General features: G+C 43.2%; 1 long non-coding RNA gene across 1 annotated transcript in view; it reads left to right on the top strand.

Moving 5' to 3' along the window:
• LOC129646239 (uncharacterized) overlaps window positions 1-6810 on the top strand; it is a 38094-nt gene extending 31284 nt beyond the window's left edge. Inside the window, exon 2 of the long non-coding RNA XR_008711788.1 lies at window positions 5834-6810. This is a non-coding gene — a long non-coding RNA (uncharacterized LOC129646239). The remainder of the gene's footprint in view (window positions 1-5833) is intronic.
• Window positions 6811-24313: the final 17503 nt, after the last annotated feature.

Genomic DNA, 24313 nt, shown 5'->3' with positions numbered 1-24313 from the left:
GAGCTCTAGCTGAGACTTTCCAGGATTAATGTTACCGAATTACATTTCTGCTAGGCTTTATTGACATAGCTCTTAATAAAAGGAGCCCCAGTGGTTGGGCTGAACACTCACCTTGTGCCCAGAGAGTGTTTCCCCTACGGAAGTGGTCATCTCTTGGTCATTGGCCCCTCTTGCCTTTTCCCATGCTCCCAGCAGAAGTGCAGACTCCTGTGCGACCCCATGAAGCTGTACTCAATTCACGTTTACACAGTGACCAAACTGCAAAACAAGGATGTGTTCTCCAGTGCCCTCTCACAGGGCTCTGCCACCTTCTTCCTCTTCTCTTTCTTCTGAAATTTCATGCCGCTGGAAGGAGAAGAGAAAATCGGAGTCAAACAGGCCTGCCTTCACTGGATCCCACCTTATACTAGGGTTTTCCTGGCAAGGATGAGGGAGAGCAGAAATGAGACAGAATAGATCTCTTACTTTATTGGCAGAATTTGGGCTTGGAAAAAAAAATTTTTTTTTTCTTATTTCCTTAGTCATTTATTTTGGTTTGTTTAATAGGTATACAATGCAAGTCCAAAAGGTATAATAGTTCAAAAGTTATTTTTTATACTGTGGAAAGTCTCTTTTCTATTTCTTAAAACCAACAGGATATTGATATTCAACATCAATTATTCAACAATGATATTTATTGTTGAATAAATATCAACAATTATTCAATGATACTATTTTCATTTTTTCATCTATTAGTATCTTTGAGATTCTTTTTACAGGGACACGTAGAGCTGCCTCTTTCTTTTAACACATATGTGCCTTAACTTATTTAATCAGTCTTCTTTTGATGGATATTTAAGTTGTTCCCTGTAATTTGCTAGTATAAACACTGCTCCAATAAATTACCAATTCATATCACCAATTCTGGAGATAAGGCAATGGCACCCCACTCCAGTACTCTTGCCTGGAAAATCCCATGGACGGAGGAGCCTGGTAGGCTGCAGTCCATGGGGTCACTAAGAGTCGGACACAACTGAGCGACTTCACTTTGACTTTTCACTTTCATGCATTGGAGAAGGAAATGGCAACCCACTCCAGTGTTCTTGCCTGGAGAATCCCAGGGACAGAGGAGCCTAGTGGGCTGCCGTCTATGGGGTCGCACAGAGTCGGACATAACTGAAGCAACTTAGTAGCAGCAGCAGCATCAACAATTCATCACCTTTTGAAATGTGTGACTAGATCTGTAAGATAAGGTCCTGGAAATATAACTGTAGGGACAGAGAGATGTACACTTAAATTTGAGTGGATTTTGAAAAATTATCCATCATAGAGATTTAACCATTTTACAGTGCCCCCTTTCCCCAACCCACTAGCAACATATGAGAGTTCCTTAGCTCAACCTTTCAGATCAGGAGGGTCTGGTAAGCGATGACTAGGACTTGAGAGAAGATGGATCCTGAGGAGGACTGTATGGAGGCCTGGCTTGGTGGATGGCAGCTGGACTGTAGGGGCATGTGACAGTGAGAAAGACCGGGAAACTCTTCATGAGCCCATTCTATCCATTTCAAACTACTCTGAAACAAACCCAAACATATGGGTCTCCTGTCTGCTTCTAAAAGTCTACAGGAGGTAAATTCCACAGCTTTCTTGGGTAAACTATTTGGACTTCTCACAACTCTTCTGAAGGTCAGGACATTTTTCCTTATGTATATGTAGTATAAATCTTTCCTGCACACATCCACTTGTGAAAAACGTGTCTAATATTTCCCCAAAGCAATGCAAGTTCAACTAAATAGGCAACATGATGCTATAATTTCATGGCTAGAGTATGTATCTTCTTTTTTAGAAAATAGCATACATCTCCTAAATCATTTTAGAGTGATTTAATGCATACATGAGGGATACCATGAGTGTTTATTTAACCCTGTGTTTAATGTAAAGCTATGGACTTTACAGAGACTGTGTGTATGTGTGCGTACATTTTAAAATTTTGCTACCCTCTCTTGTTTTACTCCTCTTATATATTCTAATCATAGAATTATCTTACTTTCTCATTAGATGCTGATTAATATATAGCTTTCTTAGTAACACTTCCAATATCACTCCTGCTGAATGAGAAAATGGTGATGTAACCCAGAAGTTTGTAAGTTATTTCTGAGTGTATCTTTCTTCCTCTGCTGAGATACAATAACTATTTTAAGAACATTTGGCATCCAAAAAATCTCAGCATTGTGTAAATTAAAACATCTGCTTATACTTTGACATCCTCATTCTTCAAAGGTTAGTTGGGTTTGCGGTTGCTTTGTTCAACAAGACTGCTCTTAGAGCCCAAGGATGCACATTTAATTATTGGGAAGATATGTTTGACAGAGCTGTGGGGGAAAAAAATTACCCTTCATATTCACACCAGTATTAACATTTTTATAGAATGAGATTGCCTGAGAGTCAAAGAAGGGGGAAACTCCATGAAAATAAATATGAATCTATTTGGTCACTGGTCTTCTTCTGCTGATTTACAAGACTTCAGCCAGCGATTCTTCGCTCTGATGCCTAGAACTCATCAGTTCGCTCTCACACTGGCATTGCTGATTTCTGCTGAGGTTAAAGGCAGCAAAGTAAACTCTGCTTTCAACAATAAATAACAGAGGGAGTTATTCTTTTCACTCAAACAGGCTTTAGATCACAGCAGACAACTACAGCCAGGTGCATTTAGCTACATTTGTCATTGCCACGAATGCAAAACATGTAAAGAATCTGCAGCAAAGGGGTCCCTAGCAAGCCCTTTTCCCCCTGGAATATTCTTCCATCCCCAACTGTGGTCGAGCTGAAGTCACCCAACACCAGGAGGAAGGGCCGAGGTGCCTGTAGGAACAGCAGCATCTCCCGACCGGTTTGTTAATTTACACAGGTCACTGGTGCCAGCTAGCAGATTGTGCCCTGGAAGGCTTTCTGTGTCTCTGGCCAAAGACTGGTAATCTCCCCGGGCAACGCCGAGATAACACATGTCAGGAGGCAGCAGTGGCTGGTGAGCCAAGTCATCACTCACCTCGCCCCACCGCCCCTCCAGGCCCCCTCTTGCTGCAGTCATTTCATGGCCATTCCAGAAGCCACAGACCTTAGCTGTTGGATTGGCGGGAGGAGGGGAGGTAAAGGAGAAGCGGGATACAGAACACAGGCGGCCAGAGGGATTTGGTGAGGCAGGAACCAGCAGGTGAACAATGACTCATTTGGAACCGAGCAGCTGGGGGTGTGTCATCCGCATGTCAGAGACCCTTTGTTAAGGTGGCTTGCCCAGCTGTGTGGGTGCATCCGCGTGGGAGCTGCCGTGGGGCGGGATATGAATTCTCAGGAGAGCGCAGTTACTTCCTATCTAATTTGTGCGCAAGTTAGGGGAAGGCGCGCTCATCCGGGACCTGCTGCCGCCGAAAGGCTGCGAGGTTCTGAGATTTATTTTCCTTCCGCCAAGTATATTATTTCCAAACTCGTCTTTTCAAGATCTTTCAAATTCCCTTGAAAATGATTTAACAATTTAATGAAAACAACACTGAGACAAAAGCCACGTTGATGGGGGCAGAGGTAAGGCTGGGTTGGAAATGAGTGACGAACCTCGTAATGAGGTGTGCAGCTTTTGTATATTAAGCGATTTCTCTGCGGTACTTTTCCAGATGTGATGGAATACATTTATTTTTGTGCTCATCTGAACTGAAATAATACAAATGAGATAGTAAAAAGATATCATTACGTGCAGAAGTAGGAGAAGAATTTAGAATCCCAATTCCGTAAGTTAACAGCTGTGCATGAAGCAATTGGAAACTGCTTCCAGTCTGCAGGTTGCCGGGGAGCCTTTGTCAAGCTCGTATGGACCAGTGATGATCAACGTGTGAATCCTGCATGTAGATAGTTCAAGGCGACTTTATTTCAGACAAAAATAAATAGCTGGTAGTAAGAAGTCCTTCCCCACCTAAAGCCTGCAGTATGGCTGAATATAGCTACGGTGGTAGGGCAATAAAACGGGATGAGTTTTAAACTACCAGATGGTACCCTGTACAGTGCCTGAAATAAAATGGAGAATTAGGGTGCCCTAAGGTGTGCACAGGAAAGGCAATTACATGAAATAAATGGGCCTCAGGCCTACAGGATGCTCAAGTATGCTACACAGGAGACAAATAGTACATCTGGTGAACAGATTTTATCACACACTGGAAAGCCATAAAGCACACCGTTGAATATCGGATCCGCATCTCACAATGACATTTTACCTGTGTTGGTATTCAGTGCTGTTTATTTTAAAAGGTGCTGTAATCTCAATGATGTGTTTTAAAAGCTTCCTTAACATTGTTTTCGACTATGTACTATTTGGAGGGGGATAGATTGATACAAGGCAATGAGATTTTGTGGACAAATAGCCACTCTGGTTGCAGGAGATTGTGTTTTTTCTTTCATTTATCACATTGCTGATGTGATTTTAGTAATAGGATTATACTTGTCAGCACTCCCTGTTTGGGAAAATGCCAACATATTTTTAATGCTAGTTCCCACATCTCCATTTCATTGTCTGTAACTGCACTAGAGTTTCCCTCCTCACCCTACCTCCTTTTTCCTAAGCCTCAAAGAAAAACCAATTTTAGGTGGTGGGGGTTTGCGAGGAGAATTCATTGGCACAAAGCCCTTTCTTCTTTCTTGTCCACAAATGCAAATCTGTTTTCTGTTTGAAAATTGTGTGTTCCTTTTCTATTGTAAAAAGAAGACCAAGGAACACACAACATTCATTATTGTTTTAAGAATTGCTGTAATAAAATCATCTCAGTACTTAAAGATAGTTTTAGTGTCCCTCCTAGGATTCATTCTAGCTCTGATAATTGGGTAATTGCATCCCCTCCCCCACCAATAAATATTTTCACCCAATTAAGTTTAAAACGATAATAAATTTTAAAGAATTATAGTCTAAAAATTCATACCCTAGAACCAGTATTAAGTATGAATATTTATCTTAAGCTGTGGAGCAGGGCAGCCTGTTTAAATGTTTCTCTACCTCTGTGCAGTGTCCTTGCTTGAGAGCTGCCACTGGCTGTGTGGATTCCCTGAGTGCCGGGTGTGAGGTAAGGGAGCCCAGAACTAGAGCCTTTCACTGCCTGAACTACCCCTTGACTTCCACATTCCAGTCCTTCTTTGTTTCCAGATAGCATTATTCAACCCTTCAGCCACTCACTCACTCATTCCTTCCCTCGTTTGTTCATTCATTCCTGTCCAGTAACTTCTAATCCAGAGATGAGGCCCACGCCTGGAGCTGAGGCCAGACGTGTAAGGCTCGCAGGATCCACAAGGGAGCTACTTGTGCAGGGCTCACTCTCGACTCCGTCCCACAGCTCCACAAACCAATGTGTCCAACTCAGCTTTTCAGGGCTTCATTACAAGGTAAGCCCTCTGCTGCATAGACGCTCAATGCTAAAAGGCAGTCAAGTGACCCAAGGCACTAACCACGTCGTTCACATGTGTAGTAAAGCTCCAGCCCGCTAGAGACTCACAAACCTCCTGTTCCCTCCTTAACAAAGAGAAGTGCACTCACAGTGCTCAAAGCCAGGAGCTTTTGGCAGCAGTCATATGTGGGGCCCTGGAGCCAGCAGCAAGGACAGAAGGACACCACCGGCACAGCCAAAGGCCAGATCTGTTGTTGTTGTTGTTTAGTTGCTAAGTTGTATCTGATGCTTTTGCGACCCTATGAACTGTAGCCCACCAGGCTACTCCATCCATAGGATTTCCCAGGCAAGAATACTGGAGTAGGTTGCCATTTCTCCAGGGGATCTTCCCATCCCATTGATTGAACCCACATCTCTTATGTCTCCTGCCTTGACAGGCGGATTCTTCACTGCTGAGCCACCAGGAAAGCCCCGCATCAGGTCTGGGAGAAGGCAAAAGAGCAAGAGAGACTTGCAGCCGCAGCAGGAGGGAGAAAGAGGCAGGGAACTGTTTACTAGGGGAAGAAAGACCCAGGAGAGACTCAGGATGCTCAGCTGGTGGAAAGGAGAAACCGACCCTGGATCCCGGAGACAGGCAAACCATGCAAGTATTCCTGGGCAGCTCCCTGTCTTCCCGCCACCATCACTTGCCACAGACCTGCTGCTTCCTGTCATACTCGCTGCCCGCTCCTCTAAGCCAGCCAGTTTTATCGTGCCGCCACCAAATGCCCAGACGGGCTCTTCCGTGGTCCCCCTCCACCTCCTTCATCACCCATCTGTCCCATTCCCACTCTCTACGACGAAGGGGAAGTTCATGGTGGCACTGGGTGCCTAGGTGGTTGTACTACGAATGAAAAGTGGTGAGAGAAAAATGGCTTGAAAACACAAAAGCAGAGGTGTTAACACTGATTTAAGGTGCTGACTTCTATTAAAGAAGACTGTGCCAGTGATACGATGAGGTTGGTGGGAAAAATATAGGATATTTAGAGAAACTTTAGCTTCTAAAGCTCTGCATAAATTTCAACAATTTTTGAGGACATCATCACGGAAGTTGTTTTAAAATCAGGATTATAATACCTGGAACAATATCCTGAAAAAATTCAGAATCTAGTAAACTTTGTTCTTCAGAACATTTCAGATAAGTGGCAGTGTTTGTGGTGGCAGTTGAGGCAACTGAGGCAAGCAGGAAACACCCTAAATTTTGAAGTTCAACAGCTGAGCAGGAGCTAAAACCAATCTGATATTTGTCTCACTGCATCAGATGCAGAACTGATCAACATGATGGCAATAATGTGTGATGTTTTATTCACTTTCAAATACTTAAATTGATTTTGAAGATTTCATTTGGGAAATAAAAGTAATGCATTTAAGAAAATAGCTTATTTAAGCCAAGGGCAGAAAAAAGATGACAGGAAAGAATTTGCAGGGAATCTCTTTTGTGTCTGGATTCAATTTTTACTTATTCAGATTTTTCATCAGTTCTTGATCAGCAGGCAAGTTGCAGGCTAGGATTGCATCAGGGGAAGGTGATGTGGATAGCTATATGTTCCTAGGAGGCTAGGAAGGGAAAGTGTGTAGAAGTGTGAGTTCTTGTTAGGAAATCTGTAAGTCAGTTTCTGTGGTGTTTTTCCAAGGTCACGTTGGACCACAGGTGGCTGCTTGCTGCCTAATGCCCTCTTGTCCTGAGGCAGGGTAGCTGAAGAAGGGATCAGACCAGAATTAGCCAAGGTTGCAGGGAGCGCCCCCTCCCAGGTGGAAGTCATCTGAGCAGGTGCAGAGAAAGGTCGTTTCCATGGCAGCCATCACTAGGCGCTCTGCCCGGAAGGCTGTCTGGGACTTGGCGGACTGGAGGCGAGAAGTGAGCATCTCTGTCCGCGCTGCTGCTCCAGCAGTTAGCAAGTCACCCCCAGCTTCTCAGAGCAAGGCCTTCCAGCACAATGGATACACTGGAGTGCGAAGGTCTCACGCCTGCTAGGTTTCTAGCTCTGTAACCTCAGGCACATTTCTTCACCTAAAAGCCTCAGTTCTTCACTCTATAAAGTGGACATGAAAATAGTGGTACCTTCCTCATAAAACTACAATGAAGAATAAATGAGATAATCCAAATAAAGTGCAAAGTCTACTGCCTGGCTCACAGTAGGAGCACAACAATTTTTAGCTCTTTTTATAAACAATAATTGGAGAAGGTAATTGGAGACAGCAATGGCACCCCACTCCAGTACTCTTGCCTGGAAAATCCCATGGGAGGAGCCTGGTGGGCTGCAGGCCATGGGGTCGCTAAGAGTCGGACCCGACTGAGCGACTTCACTTTCACTTTTCACTTCATGCATTGGAGAAGGAAATGGCGACCCACTCCAGTGTTCTTGCCTGGAGAATCCCAGGGACGGGGGAGCCTGGTGGGCTGCCGTCTATGGGGTCGCACAGAGTCGGACACGACTGAAGCGACTTAGCAGCAGCATAAACAATAATGCTCCAGGCAAGAAGAAATGAATTAGAGATGTAGAGAGAACGAGAGGAAAATGACGCTTTCTTTGGGGTGCTGTAGAAAAGCGTCAGAAGGCGTATAAGAGATAAAAAGACATGGAGGACGGCACAGTGGGGCGGAGGACACACAGGTGATGACAAATAGAATTCTATCAGACTCACTCTCCCCTTGACATTGTAGGGCTCCTTAGCACCATGGAGCCATTAGCCAAGGAATGGGACTTCTTTAAAATAGAGAAAAACGATGAACATGGAAGAGTAAATCTGAAACTATGCTAGAAGCCAGTTGGTGGACCTTGATAATTGTACGGTGACTTGCCCAGCAGTTGTTGGGTGTGGTGAAGGTGGGAGCATAGCTATCATGGTACATGTGGGTATAAAAGCTGGAGAAAGGAGAGATGGCCTCTGAGGGTAATTGTTGGCTATTAAGAAGAAAAGTGAGGACAACTTATCATCACAGCGTTATTGCCAATGCCATTTGAAGCTCCTTAGAGACGATAGGACCTACAGAGTCTCAATATGTAGATGAAGGTGATGCAATGGAAAGATTTTGTGCTTGCAGGAAATTGGTGACATTGAGAATAGGAGAATGAATGTAAATGGTATTAGATGCTGGCTTTCATTTATTCTTAAGGTAACAGAGTAAAATGCATTTTAATTTGCAGGAAAAATAAGAAATGTAATGAAATATTGGGAATTGAATTAACCTAGAGAGCCTGGCGGGCCACAGTCCATGGGGGTCACAAAGAGTCAGACACAACTGAGCAACTAAGCACACACAGCACAGAGATAATTCCAAACTGTACTGAAGATGATAAGGATTGAAAAAAATAGCTGATGTGTCAAAATGCATCAGCAGTAATGTTGGATGAAGCAAAACTGAAACTAGATTGTAGAAATATTTGCATGTCGATCCCATCAATTAAACAAATCTGAGATGTGTAAGGCCTAAGGACCAAGACTTTGTTGTTTAGCTGTTTGTTCGTTTGCTGTTGATATATAATTGACTTAAAATATTGTATTAATTTCAGTGGTACCGTATAGTGATTCAGTATTTTTATACATTATGAAATGATCACCATGATAAGTCTAGTTACTGTCTGCCACCAAACAAAGTTACTACAGTATTACCGACTATATTCCCTATGCTGTACATTATATCTCTGTGACTTATTTTATAACTGGAAGTCTGTACCAATTAATCCCCTTTCCCTATTTTGCCTATCCCCCATCCTCCTCTCCTCTGGCAACCACCAACAAAGGCCTTACTATATATATAGCTGCCTGTTCAGTGCTGAACAGGGGAATGACAAATGGGATTTCTCTAGGCTATAGACAGAAGAGAAATAGGAAGAGAGAGGCTAGAAGTTTATGAGAACAATCTCCATGAATAAAAACTCCATACATGTACATAATATTTTTGTAATATAATTTTTTACAGACTTCTGTTTTCTCACTACCCTTTTTCAGCTTACAGTCTTGAATTCTAGTTCTGTCTCTTTGACTCCATTAACTCTCCTGTTTGAAAGATCAGTTACCAAATTCACTTACTTCTATCCATATACTCATTTCTTCAATGCATCTTTACCAAGCATCGGTTACATCTAAGGCCCTACACTAGACATTGAGTGGCATGATCCCTACCTTCAGAAAGCTTACAATCTATATAAAAGGCAGCGGTACACAGATTAGTAAATAGGAGTTCTGTAAAGACCGTGTTTTGAGATATGGCATATGAGGCAGGAACTATGCATTTTCAGATTTTAGGATTTTAAAAAGGAGAGCAGGATTGTGAGAGGGTATTCAAGGATGTGAGAGAGACAGGAATGAGCCAAGATGATTTCAGGAAGTGACAGGAAGTGGAGAGTTCAGGAGAGTAGAAGAAGCACCATTCAGTTACCCAAGGCTCCGTTTGCCACAGGACTAGTTCTACATAATACAAAGGGATTGCTCTCGGCAATGTGGGCAAAAGAGAGACCAGTAGGCTTGGGAGGAGACGACAGCAGCTTGAAAGGAAATTGTGGCAGAGGGAGTGGAGTTGAGGGGTCATGTTTGAAATGCTGTGGGGGTGGAATCAACAAGACGGAATGACCTGTGGGATGTGGGGAGTGAGGAAGAGGTTGGAACACAAGATTCTTTTCTGAGCCCTCATTCTCTTTAACCTTTCCCCCATAACACTGTTCACTACGGTGGACTTCTTGACGCTCTCTTCTGCTTCATTTAATGAGGCAGCGCTATCTCGCTTCTCCTTCTGGTTATGAGCAAGAATTTGATAAATGACCTTTTGTAAGACACTTGGCCTTTCATTCCAACACTCATCTCTCTAAAAGATTAAGTGATTTATGTGACTCAGGTCAAGTTGGAGTTAAGTGCTAGGTCTGAGACCCTGCAACTTATCTACCAAGCTGAGTTCCATCCTCCAGGGAGGAGAAAGGGGGAAAAGGTTTTGGTTACAGGTGTGTACAGATGTAAGCCAAGAGAACTGAAAAGTTTCTAGAACTCTCTTGGCTGGGGAACGTAATGCTTCATACCGGCAGGCAAAAAGAGTTTAAAGTTCATTCCCAAGGTAGTGAGTTTTAAATAGAGATATGATTTGGAATGATGAACATATAAATCTTCTTCCCAGGCTTCAATGTGAAGCACTAGTTTGATCCAACAGACAGCAATGAGTCTTTAAGAGCTGTAATGGCCCATCATGTCAGAGGATATTTATGGATTTACAGTCTTCAGATATCGGGATCTTGTGCAAGCATGATAAAAGCCCTCTAAATTTTTTTTTGTTTTTGCACAAATAAATGAGTGCTTAGCTAGCTGTGTTCTTCAATTAAATGACTCAGCCATTGTTCACTTGTGAAATACTCAAGGGTCCTAGTCTACATTTTGGAGGAAAGTGCTGCTATACTTCTATTGGATGAACAAAGCAGCTTGGGGCTATAGGAAATCGCTAACTTCTTTTTTGTTTTTCATATGGCTAACTTAATAAGAAATACGTTGCTGAGTACAAGTTTTTATGACAAGCATTTCTTAGGTCATATCTCTAGCAACAAACAGGGATGACAGGAGCAAAACTGTACTGTATTAAGGAGAAAAACTGACTTGGGACATAGGTCGATAGTCTTAGGAACCATTTTGCTAGACTCTTAATTGATGGGATCTACAAACGAATCATTGTGCAAATGGAAATCCTGCCTATTGAATCATTGAGTTCTCCCATTCCCAGCAAGTAGTTGCAAAACATTTTTGCTATTTTACAAGTCTTCTCCTTGGATATGGAGAAAAATCGTTATTCTCTGTATCTTTATGAAATGCTTGCCATGATATGGAATTAAAGTACTCCCTTTCATTCAGTGTTTGAAACAAAATACTTATTTTATAAATAAGGCTTTTCCATAAGAAGTTGGCACTAAAATTGTACCAGTTGTTGGTACTAAAGTTGACTTCCCCAGAGGACGTTCAGGCTCCCCAGGTATTCTGTATGCCAGAAGGCAAGCACTTTGGCTTACTTAAAACCAGGGACCCAAAGGTTTCCTGATTTGTGTCAGAGTGGTAAATATGGGTCCACAAGGATCATTTCTTTTAGAAAATGCTTTCTCAGTCTATACTTCTTGTGAGATCAGTGTTGAGAAAGGGCGGGATATAATGTCTTTCCCTTGTTTTAGGGGATTGACTTGGGAGCATCTCATACAACTCTGGAGCAAAGCCTGAAGCAAAGTCAGAGGGCCTGGGGCCGGCTGCTGCCAGCGCCACCTCTGCCCTCCAGGCAGTCTCCCAGATCCCAGGTAGCAGGCAGAGTTCTCTAGTTTGCTATCGTGAGAACTAGGAGATTGAAAACTGGAGGGTCGACGGGGGAGTTGGACCTTCTGCCTCTGCCAGAGGGACCCATCTTGCCTTCGAGTCAAGTCTTCCTGGTTTGTTACTTTACCTATTAAAGAAAAACCCAGCCTTTCTGAAGATGAGCAAACTCAACTTCCATTTATATGTGATATAATTGACTATTCAGAGAACACTAAAAAGCCATATGTAATGGAGGCTCCCCTAGGAATTACATAGAATTCCAACCATATATACTAGCAAACATTTAAAGAAAAGTAGAAGACTGGCACATTAGAGGCACTGGGGCAGCAGAGATGAAGACGTGGTTCCAAAGGGAAAAAAGAATCAATTTTCAAAGCTGAATTCTAAGTCCTCTAGAGTGGATCTTCAGGGAGACTCTAGAATCAATGTTAGGAACTGAACAGCTTTTCAGGTCTATGAAGCTATAAACATTTCCTTGGTTGTGAAGACATCTGATCCCCAGGCAAGGGGAGAAACTCATGTGGCTTTCTCTAACTCTTTAAACTGCCTCTAATCCAGATGACTGGGTGAAGGCTTACAGGGAGTGATGAAAAGCCTTCCTCAAGTTTTCCAGGCTCTTGCTAGTACTATATTCTAGTGCAACCACCAACTCCACCTGGATTCAGGGCTCAAGTGATTGGCAATGGTGTGCTTAGGTCTAAGGTGTTATCCTTTGCTTCTGGCCACTAGACTTACATGGGTAAGCAATGGACACCAGCAAAGACCACTGAGCAGAGAAGGGGCATGAGTGGAACTGTGTTCTAGAAAGATCACTCCGGCCGCAGTGTAGAGGATGGAGTTAGAGCAGGAAGAGGATGATGGCAGGGAGCAGAGTCAGAGCTTTTCATATCCTTCAAGTGAGAAATGATGAATATTTGAAGAAGGACAGTGGCACTCACACTAGCCCACCCATGACTACAGTTATTGGTGTTAAGAGAAACCATGGGCCTAAAAAAACCCCTCCACATGACCCCAGACCGTGTTATGCCCATCTTAATGGCCTCAGATCTATGCCTACTTTCTCCCATGGGATCTTCCACCCCTTCCTCAAACATGAGTCTACATGTCATAAGCATGTCTGCCTCTAATAGGTTTTGATGGGCATTCCTTACCATAAGAGACTTGTGGTGAATTTATGGTTTTGGCACAGGGCCATTTCCTCATCCTGCTTGTAATTAAACCCAGAAGAATCTATCACATTTAACTTCTGATGACAAAGACAGGTAGGGCAAGGATGGGTACATGGTGACAGCCCAGTAAACAGCCTTTCTCTTTTGGGATGAGTAAGGTCAGGAGGGGACTCCACAGCTAAAATCAGTGTGGACTCACAGAATAGTGAGCAGATAATTATTACAGCTTTATACCCAGCACTTGCTTTGTACTAGACTCTGGGCTGTGTTTTGTATATGTATTTTCATTTATTTCTCACAAAGCCCCTGTGAAGTGGGTAGTCAGTATTCTTATTAAACAAAGAGAAAAACCAAGGCTTAAGTGGAATTTAAGAAACCCTAAATACGCATTAAATGTGTACATTGTTACATGTCAATTATATCCCAATATAACTGGGAAAAAATACAGAGTCTATGGCACACACAAGCCAAAAAACAAAGCTTAAAATTTCATAGGTAGTATGTTGGCAGAAAGAAAGTGAAAGTGAAGTGGCTCAGTTGTGTCTGACTCTTGGCCACCCCGTGGACTGTAGCCTACCAGGCTCCTCCGTCCATGGGATTTTCCAGGCAAGAATACTGGAGTGGGTTGCCTTTTCCTTCTCCAGGGGATCTTCCCAACCTAGGGATTGAACCTGGCAGAGCAGAGGTTCAAATCCAGGTCTGATTCCTGAGCTCAAGCTCCATGACCTTGTGTCATGAAGACACGGACACCTTGTTGTTGCCTGCACAGATGCTAATCTATTTCTGTACAACCCCATGGTGTAAGTGAAAGTCACTCAGTTGTGTCCGACTCTTTGTGACCCCATGGACTATACAGTCCATGGAATTCTCGAGGCCAGAATACTGGAGTGGGTAGTCTTTCCCTTCTCCAGGGGTTCTTCCCAACCCAAGGATCAAACCCAGGTCTCCTGCGTTGCAGGCAGATTCTTTACCAGCTGAGCCACAAGGGGAGCCCCTGATAGTTCAGTTGGCAAAGAATCCACCTACAATGCAGGAGACCCCAGTTCAATTCCTGGGTTGGGAAGATCCACTGGAGAAGGGATAGGCTACCCTCTCTAGTATTCTTGGGCTTCCCTTGTGGCTCAGCTGGTAAAGAATCCAAATGCAATGCAGGAAACCTGGGTTCAATTCCTGGGGTGGGAAGATTCCCTGGAGAAAGGAAAGGCTACCCTCTTCAGTATTCTGGCCTGGAGAATTCCGTGAACTATATAGTCCATGGGCTTTTAAAGAGTCGGACATGACTGAGTGACTTTCACTTTCACGGAGTAAGGTCAAACTAAACCAACCAGCAGGAATTTCTTCCCATCTGATTCAATATAGGAAGAAGAGTCTGCCTCAAGTCATGAGAGATTCTCTTAGATTTAATCCAGTACTTGGAACCTGGACCTTGGTAGAAGGGCATTTATCAAAGAATCCAGACCAGATGAACCCTCAAACCCACTATAGTGTGGGTCCAACCCTTCCTGTTAAAAAGGAATGGAATGTGTCCAGCACCCACAATGTCCCTCCTTCCAGGGTTGATCATTAAACTCATTCCAGTCACCTTGCAGGAACTTCTTGGCGTGGACTCAATTCATAAAACTCATAAACCAGTAGACTGTTTGACAGACTTACAAAAAGGCTCAGGTGAGATTTTGTGCCCGGGCACTAATAATATGCAACCTTGATGAGCACTAGGTCACGGTGTCTGCCAAGGGAAGCGAGTCTATCAGCCAGGGCTCCAAGATCAAGCTTTCACCTGCCACTGTGAATTGGCAGCTAAAAAAGTCATTCAGTCACAAATGGAGAAGCTGCTTCTGGTCATCAGTTAAGAGTACATTATGAAGAAACTCTAAAAAGTCTGATGGCATAGAAAAAGTAAGCAAAAGATTAATACCCAACATTTATATGCAAGCAATACATCATTAATGATTGTTATAGAGAACTTGCTTAGTTCAAATGGGGTTCCAGAAGACTGGAAGCATTTCACTGTAGTGAGAGTATTTATAATAGCCACCCTGGGGAACAGCAGGCCCATCAAGTTGACACAGCTAATATGCAAGGTAATGGAAATAAGCAGAGGTGAAACGGAGCCACACGGACACTGAATTATCTTGGGAGCCAAACTCCATGCAAATAATTAGAGACTGCCCTGTTTATTAGCAGAGTGGAGAGGACATTACTCAGACACCTTAGGTCACTCTTTAACTTATCATTTGAAACGGGCACATCAAGTCACCCTGCTGCTTACAAATCACAGCAAAGAACATTCTGAGGAAATGTGAGGACAGAGTTTGTCCACGTGGTCTGGGAAGCAGCATGCTGTTGGAGAAGAGGGTGGCCTCCCAATTGACTCACCATGCGGAAGTTCTCAATTCACTTAACCTAGCCTTTCATTAGTTTCCCCAACTATAAAATGTGGATAGTGTTGCTTACCCTCCCATCTTACAGTCTGTGCAAAACAAAACAGAAGAGCCTCCTGGAAAGTGCTTGGTGGCTCGTAAGACAGGAGAGGGAAAATGCAAACGGTTCAGCAGACCACAGGAGGGCACAGCGGGATTTTGCAAACTGGTGATACATGTCCCTGGAAAGGGCCCTTCGGCTCTTGCCCAGGGTTGCCTTGCAGGATACAGGCCTGATGTCACAGGTTCCCCTGTTTTAAAGCAAAATTGGAAATACCTTTTGTGTGTATGAGAAATCTCTCAATTTTAAAACGCAGCAATGAAAACAGATTTCTAAAACTCTCTTCGTGTAGATGGCATCCTATTCATAGACCGCTAGTTTGCAACCTCTCCCTAATGGATCATCTAGTATAAGAGCAACTGGGAATTTTATTAGCTGATAATAATGATAATTGTTAACATTTATAGAATACTTACTATGTACTAGATACTATTCTAAAAATTATATGAAGTAGTCCCAAGAAGCCCACGAGACAGCTAATTTCATAATCCCTATTTTACACATGTGGAAACTGGGTGAGATTATCACTGGCTAAAGTTATCTGAATTTTATAGAAGCTTTCATTTTTTTAATTCAGCAGAGTGTAATGTAGAATTCCCCTGCTCTCAACTTTTCTTAACAAAGCCCTTCTCTGTGACTGTTCCAAGGAAATATTTTCTTAAAGCATGATTAGTTGTAGATATTGCCTGTACATAAAGATGGAAAATTTGTTCACATTTCCTCTCATACTTTTCTTTAGCTTGCCCTGACTCATGGAGTTAGTAAACGAAAAAGAACTAACAATTCATTTTCATTTTGTCAAACAATAATCAGTATCGAGGCTGAAAAAAACAAAGAACTTTATTTGGGGTCTTAAGAATTGCAATTCAGGAGACACTGATTCAGATTCAGTTTCAGGGAAAACTGAAAGAGTATCCTGGGAAAGAGAAGAAGTCTTTAACAAAGTTTGTTAAAGTTGCCAGATGAGAATAGTGATAGACTCTGACACAAGACTGGAAATATTTGTTCTTTAAGGAATCACAAGTTGTTTTAGGGTAAGGGTTTGATAAATAGTTAGGGTGTCACATTATTTTAGGGGAAGAGTCCAATAGATATCTTGAGTAGGACAAGAAATGGTCAAAAGTCAGACTTCATACAGGTTGAGGTCCCACTTGCTCAGTGGTTGCCCAGCTCCATGTCAGAGAGCTCTCTTAGCAACACCAACTCCATTTTCATTGTCTTCACAGGTTACCTGGGCAGAGCAGGGAGTGACCAGAGGAGACAATGGTTAGCCTGAATTAGCTATTTACTGGAGCTGAACATGGAGCAAAAGAAGTGAGCTACACAGTGCCTGTCTTGAGCCAACTTCCAACACAAGGGCACTGAGCCCAGAGGTGGCACGGCAATGTTTCATCTTCTTGTTATTGTGAATTAAAGATTCCAGCAGAAGTCCTTCATCTGGAAAATAATGTCTCGAGGGAGTCTTCAAGTTCAAGACAGGTATTTCCAAGAAGATGTAGGAATAAAGAAAAGCAGATGCTGACTGGAAAGGTCTCTCTTTCTGTGTGAGCAGTCGGGGGTCAGAATGATGGGACTTCCTCATCCCTGTCCCCTTCTCCCTCAGTCGGCCTTGGGCTGTATCCTCGCCACTGATTAGCATGACTGCCAGAGAGTACATGGAAGAAAACTTGAACAGCAATATTCCTTGTGGGACAATTAGCGGAAGATGATCATTTGTTGTGATTATTAGAAAAAGGGCTAACGGTGAAAGACGTTTCTGATGACCTAAAATCACAAAGCCTGCAGGAGCTTGTTGTTTTCCCTTCCTAGCACTCCAATTTTCCAGCATTTTCTATTGCCAGCATTCTCTGGCAGCTTGGGCATGAAGGACCGACCCCCAGGCAGTCGAAGGCAGATAAAAGGATGAGGAGCTGGCCAAGGAAGGTCACAGTGCAGGGAAGTAAAAAATGGAATCTTACCAAGGGTCAGTGTGTGGCACTCGGGGGATTCCGGTGCACGTGAGTGATGGACTTGGGCAGAAGAGAAGACGAAGTGGGCAGCCCAGACGCAGAGGAGCCTCAGCCCATCTCCTCCCTGTCTATGGGGCTTGGGGCCTGCACCCCTCCTCTTCCCGTCCGTCACAGGCTGAGTGCTTCCCCAAGGAATCGGGGAATTAGAACAGGATATGTGTAACCCCCAAGGGAATCTGAAACAAAAGCAAAACAAGAAAACAAACTTCCCTTCGTGTGCCCTTCACCAGAAGGGCGTTCATTCTGAGAAACAGAGAGAGTTCTTTTAAAATGGCGTTTCCTTGGCCTGTGAGAGGGAACTAGTTAGTGAATCCTCAGAAGCCATGATAAAAGAAGAGTCTTGGGATTATGACAACTTGTAGGTGTCTTTGGTATTAACCATGAAAGGAAATGTCAACCATTAGAAAATTCCCCAAAATAGGTTATACTGGGACAGATGGGAGAACAGTATTCATTTTTTTAAAAGGAGCTAAATGCCTACCCTTTGCACCACCCCTAAAATGCAGCCTGTGGGTCTCAAGCTTTTTAAAGCAACACATTCGACTGTGTGAGCATTTACAGAGCCTTGGTGCACACCTAGGACTCTGCTAGGTCTGCCTCTGCATGACCGTTAAGGGAAGGCTTCTTTCACTACCAAAGTCATCACACTGGGGATGGAGCTAGTGGGGTCAGGAGCGGTTTTCAAGAGTAAGACACAACTTGGCCACCAAACCACACCGAGCTTACTTGGGAATTTATGTCTCAGTCCTTGACGTGAGGCGGGAAAACTGTTTTCTGTACATTCCAGCAGCCAGCATTTCAGAAGGTGAGGGCATCTCAGGTAAGGAAGAAGTCATGGGGCTTTCAGACAACGTGCAGCCCATTGCAGGCCCAAACCTAAGGCTCTGTGGAGAACTAGACTGCATTAAGAAGGGGGACCGTTGTGCGAATGTCAAGTTTCTTGCAACTTCCGATGGATTTGGACTGAGGAGTAGAGACAGACACAGAGCAAAATGAGCTGAGTTGGGAAAGGGGAAAATGGATTCAGAATGTAAAAGCAGGGTTCTCTGATGAGCTGAGGAACTGACACATGGAAAATGTAATGCATTATTGACAAATACGTATGCTGGCTGCAAAAATAATTAACACAAGCAGAAAAGAAATAGGAATGAAATGGAGCAGGAAGACTTTGAAGGAATGGGAAGTGGCCGCTGAAATTGCCAAGCTAATGTCAGAGAGATGATTAAAATTTTCCAATAGAACAGGTGAGTAGGTAGTTAGGAGAGTGGGATGCAAACCGAGAGAGAGAGTGGCTCGTTCTACGAATCTGCAGAGGTACTAATCAGCATTTTATGTGAAACTTTGCAGTGCACATTTCAGCAGATGGAGGAAGGTCTTAAAAGCTGATAGCTAAGCCGAGTCTGACTGTCTTTCTGTTCCATAATAACCGTCCTTGGAATGGGTACTTGCTCCAAGGGAGCACTGCAGGACCAGTTCTCTGAACAGGGTTCCAGACATCTCAATAGGCTTACAAAAGCCACGCATCTGCAAAACGAGGGAGAGGAAATCGAGCAGTGGGAGGTCTTGGTCTTCCTGAGTAGAGGTGCCTGGATGAATAGGTTCTAAACAGAAAAACTGGAGGCTCACTAATCGGAACTCAAAGTGAAGATCAAGGAGCAACCAGAAGAAAATCCTCCGCAGGCCAAGCTGTACGCGTGCACGCAGGCACGCATGCGCGCATTCCTGTGGAAACTGTATTGCTGCCATAACGAAAACAATTAGATGGTGGATTGTGGGCATGTTAAAAGGGAATAATTCTTCATGATCAGAATGACTTTTTCGCTCATTCAACAGAAAAAGACTCTTATTTTTTATTTGTTGGCAAAGCCAAATTAGAAAAAATATATATCTTTACGACCCTGGGAGACAAATGAGTGATACCAAATATCACTAAAAATGCTATTAATCTACAGTGATATAAAATTACCATCTCAGCACAAAGAAAGCCTATATAATCTGAATTTCTCTAGCATCATAAAAACGAATGAGAAGCGAAATTGAGAGTAAGTATGCTTTTGAGATGCCGTTAAGAGTTACATGCATTGTTAACAAATGTGGCTAGGCAAAGTGGTGATTTACCTTGAGAAACAAATCTATAGAGACACAGAAGATTTCCAAATGAGACCAGCTCATTGCCCAGCTCATGGGTTGATGAAACCTTTGAGGGTGTCATTCTCCTTTCTTAGGTATTTAAGTGTAGATGCCTAGTTGTTGACTTTAGGGATTATTTCCCTCTGTTTTCATTTGCTCATTTCCTGCACATTTCAGAAGCCAAAAGTAGCTTTGGGTGGGGTGAGGGAGTAACGGGAAAGGGAATACAGGTCAGGGGTTTCTGCTTCAGGCACCAGAGGACCCTGAGGGACACCACTGGGTAACCAGTGAGGACCACAAAGCACTGACAGCTCCGTCACTAGACCACCCTCCCCAAATCTGAACAAAGCCAACCCTCTGTTACTCATCCACTGTCTCGTGGCCCTTCTGGGGGCGTGGAATATCAGCCTAAATTCTGGGATGCTTCACAAGCCTTTGGAAGAACTGGAAGAGGGAAATAGCCAGGTCAGGAATCCAACAGGAAGTAGAGGGCAGTGGCACTGGGCTAATGATGGGGTGGGAGGCTAATGAGGATACGGAAAGGAAGGGCTGTGTGCCATGTGCTCAGTCATGTCCAACTCTTTTCAACCCCATGGACTGTAGCCCTTCTCCTGTGTCTCCTGCATTGGCAGGCAGATTCTTTACCCTCTGGACCACGAGGGAAGTGGTATTGGGCTAATGATGGGGTGGGAGGCTAATGAGGATACGGAAAGGAAGGGCTGAGTAACATAAAAAGACAGAGAAATGGAAAACAGGAGGGAAATGAGTGTTTCCACTTCTTCCATATATATAAAAAGAAAAAAGGAAACCTACCACCACAACCAACACTGCCACTCTGGGGAAGTTTAGAAAGAGACATGTGACGATTTTCAGTTGGTCTCAAGGGCGATGTGGGGACAGCATGTTTAGGTGGTAAAGCTTGACCAAGATGCTACCAGTAACCTCAGTTTCCTGCCAGCCAGAGGAACGTGCAAGGAGTGAGCGTGCGTGTGTGCTCAGTCACTCAGTCGTGTCTGACTCTTTGCAAACCTATGGACTGTAGCCTGCCAGGCTCCTCTGTCGATGAAATTCTCCAGGCATGAAAACTGAAGTGGGTTGCCATTTTTTACTCCAGAGGTTCTTCCTGACCCAGGAATCATACCCATGTCTCCTGCATCTCCTGTATTGGCAGGCAGATTCTTTATTACTGCTGCACCACCTTTTTCCTTTTGGTGGGTCATCTTCTACAAAAGTTTTAACATGTATGTTGCAATACTACATGCAGGAAGGATGAGGAGGCGTTCTTATTTAGAATCCCAGTTTATTAATGGGAAAATACAGTCATGAACTTTATAGTCTCCTGCCCAGGGGCACATAATTAGATCAAAGTTAATCCAGAAATAGAGTTGAAGTCCACTCCAGCCCACTGTTGTTGCTATGAAACTGAACTAGGCACCAATTCCTAACATCCCTGTTGGCAGAGATCCCCTGAGAACACAGAGATGCTGGGCACAGCCTTTTGTATCCCAGCAGAAGTTTTAGGAACAGATCCTCATTTGTAGCACCTGAAGCTTAACTCATGGGGCACTCTTTCACAGTGTGGAATTTTCACAGTAAGAAGTTCCTTTTCTTAAAAGAATTTTAAAATATGAATGTAAAGTCACGTTTGAATGAGAAAATTAATTTGAATGAGTAAAGAAATGGCATCAAATCAGAAATTTTCTAAAACTGACAAATATCACAGATTTCCAAAAACTTCAGAAAAATAACACTATATTTTTATTGTCTGATATAGATCTATAATGCTTGTTCCTCTACCTTATTTTTTTTTTTTTGCCTTCATACTCTTTGATTGTCTCTTTCTGTGATGACAATCTTTTAATATTTCCTAGAAAGGAGATGGACAAGTAATTCAGTCTTTCCTCTAGCATGGTTGATCAAAATGCATTTATTACTATAGTTTCAAAAAGTGACTTTTTGCTTGAGTCTTTTATTGGCAATGCCACATCTGTAAAGTCTTCATCAATTTCTTGCTTGAAAAGTGTTTCTTACCTGAGGCCATAGATTTGGAGACTGTAGCCCTCTAATGGAGCTGGGAGCCTCACCCCCTCCACTACCCCCAGTCTTAGGTCCTCACCTTCTCTTTCTCTCCAAGTCTGACCTGAAGAAAAAGGTCAAGACACCAGGTGGGCCATGAAGCCCACATCAAAGTGGTAATGAGCTGTGGCTGGTTCGAGTACTTTCCCACTGAAGGCGGAGATGGGTCAGGCTGCTCAAGTTTCTTGTCAGAAGAAGCTGTCATTATGGGGCCAGGCAGATGGAGAGGTTGTGCTTAGCCTGCCAGTGCAGCTTGCAGCCCCGGGACCACTGCAGGCAAAAGCAGTGATGTCCCCAGGCAGAAGCATTGCTCTTTGTCCTCTGGCACAGGTGACTATTCTGCCCTGTGGGCTGGAGCCTTGGAAAAGACCTTGAATTTTCAGCTTCTCCAGCTATGCTGTGAATCCGTCTCTAATTTGCCCCAGCCACAGTAGGAAATGGGCTTCCCTGGTGGCTCAGAGGGTAAAGAGTCTGCCTGCAACGCGAGATACCTGGGCTTGATCCCTGGGTTGGGAAGATCCCCTTGAGGAGGGCATGGCAACCCACTCCAGTATTCTTGCCTGGAGAATCCCCATGGACAGAGGAGCCTGGCAGGCTACAGTCATGGGGTCGAAAAGAGTTGGACACTACTGAGTGACTAAGCACAGCATAGCACACAGCGCAGTACGAAATAGAAGGCTTGCTTTCAGAGCCTAGTTTTCTCCTTGAAGCATTTCCTGGTTTTGGAATGTAACTGCAGTGGAAAGTCACAGATAATGTGTTTACAGTATTAAGTTTCGAAGTTCAAAAGTTTTCTAACCTACCAATAAGAAACTATCAAATTGTGACCAATTTTGTTAGAGGAAATACTCAACTAACTTTCTGTTCTCTCGGTAGTAAATATTACAAAACTGTCATATGAAGAGTGAATCAGAGTATGCAACTAAAAAGAGTGCAGAAAAGATGTATTGTGGTGGTATGGCCCCTCAGCAGCCCCAGAGCCATTAGACATACCTCCACCCATGAGATACTCCCAACCCTATGGGGACTTATTCTTGGCTTCCTAGAAGAGGTCATTAAGAAATGTTTTCCTTTCAAATAAATGCCTGGGAACCTGGAAACCATCTAACCCCATCTAACCAGCTAACCCTTGAGTAACTAAATTTAGTTGAGAAACACTTAAAACAAAAGACTTGAAGGAACATAGCTGCAATTGTGGGACTTCATGGAACCAGAAGGGAAGATAATGTGAGGCTGGAGAATTTCCCCTTAATTAAGCAGAAAAATAGGCACATCCATCAGATGTATGTGTAAACCCAACCCCAAGTCTGAGCTTAGCAGGTTTTGATCATCTTCTAGCTGTAACAAATTTCACAACCTTTTTATTAGTCCTGGTTTCATCACGAGTTAGAAAGGGAATGATGCTATAGTTATACTCAACTTGAAAGATTTGAAAGCACCTATCACAGTGCCCTACATATGGTGCTTAAATAAATGTTCTTTCCTTCCCATGGCTTTACAATATAGGCTCTTGAATTTTACAGATGGTTTTCTATGATGTCTTTCATCTTTACTAAATGCTCCTTTTATGTAACTTGAGTTCCTGCTGACACCCAAGAGACCCCATTGTTTTTAAAACCTTACTAATTTCTGACTTTTACTTTATCTTCTTCACCCAAAGACCAAACCCTGAACTCGCGCTTCCACTCTATAATACCTGTTCTCTGTGATGTTGACACTAATCCTTAGAATAAATGAGCTGACAATGTTAGATCATTTCTTCATATAGCTTTTGATGTTCAATCTTCCTAGAAAAATGACTACACGTCTCAGAGGGAGTATAAGTCACCACGATACATACCTATAACTTTTTCTGCTACTCAGACTTCTCCAGGCTGTACATATTTCTAATTCTAAGAGTGCCTGTGAACAGTCAGGAGACATGCACTTACATATTCAATGGTATGGGTGATCAGAGAGCACGTTCGTGGTTATTCTGAACCCTTTCCTTTGAAATGAATGCTTTAATACTTCAAAGTTCCCTGATATTCAGTGATATACTTTTCCAGACCTCTTCCTAAAGTACATGGATGTTAGGGTCTGCAGTAGAGCTTTTATCTGCTCTTGGTTGTATCTTGCTCACTTATTTATTTTTTTAAAACATTCTTTGTCTGCTTGTAGAGGGGCAAGAGGCTGGGGACAAGAAGGTAGGTAAGGTAGAATTCTGGTTCAAAGCAAGCTGATTTAAAAGTAGTGATTACCTTTGAGATCCTCAGCCTCACTCTCCATCTGAGATAGTTGTTTTCAAAAGTGAAAGGGATGGCTAGAAATCAATGCGCAGGCCTTTTGGGAATGTAAAAGTGATCAATGTGGGCGCAGTCCACATCAGCAGCCTCTGATTGCAGAGGGAAAGGATACCAGGGCTTCCTTCAAATTGATCTGTGTTTTCAAACTTGAACAGGTAAATGCTTGCAGAAATTTTAACTTGTGCAAAAGGGCTTGTGGTGTTAGCATAGCACCTTGAGTTCTTTGGAGTCAAGGCAATGGCTAGATTTTCCTTGCTAATAAATATTTTGGTCACAAAGTCGTATCCAATTCCATTATCTGTTCTATGCATACAAGTTTCTTTGGTTTATAGCAAACTATTTTGTATAAAAGTTGTTTAAAAATCATGATCAGGGCTTCTTTGGTGGCTCAGTGGTAAAGAATCCACCTCCCAATGCAGGAGACACAGGTTCGATCCCTGGTCGAGGAA

The sequence above is a fragment of the Bubalus kerabau genome, chromosome 3, assembly GCF_029407905.1.
Source record: "Bubalus kerabau isolate K-KA32 ecotype Philippines breed swamp buffalo chromosome 3, PCC_UOA_SB_1v2, whole genome shotgun sequence".
Taxonomy (NCBI): domain Eukaryota; kingdom Metazoa; phylum Chordata; class Mammalia; order Artiodactyla; family Bovidae; genus Bubalus; species Bubalus kerabau.
This window is presented reverse-complemented; position numbering and strand designations above follow the sequence as displayed.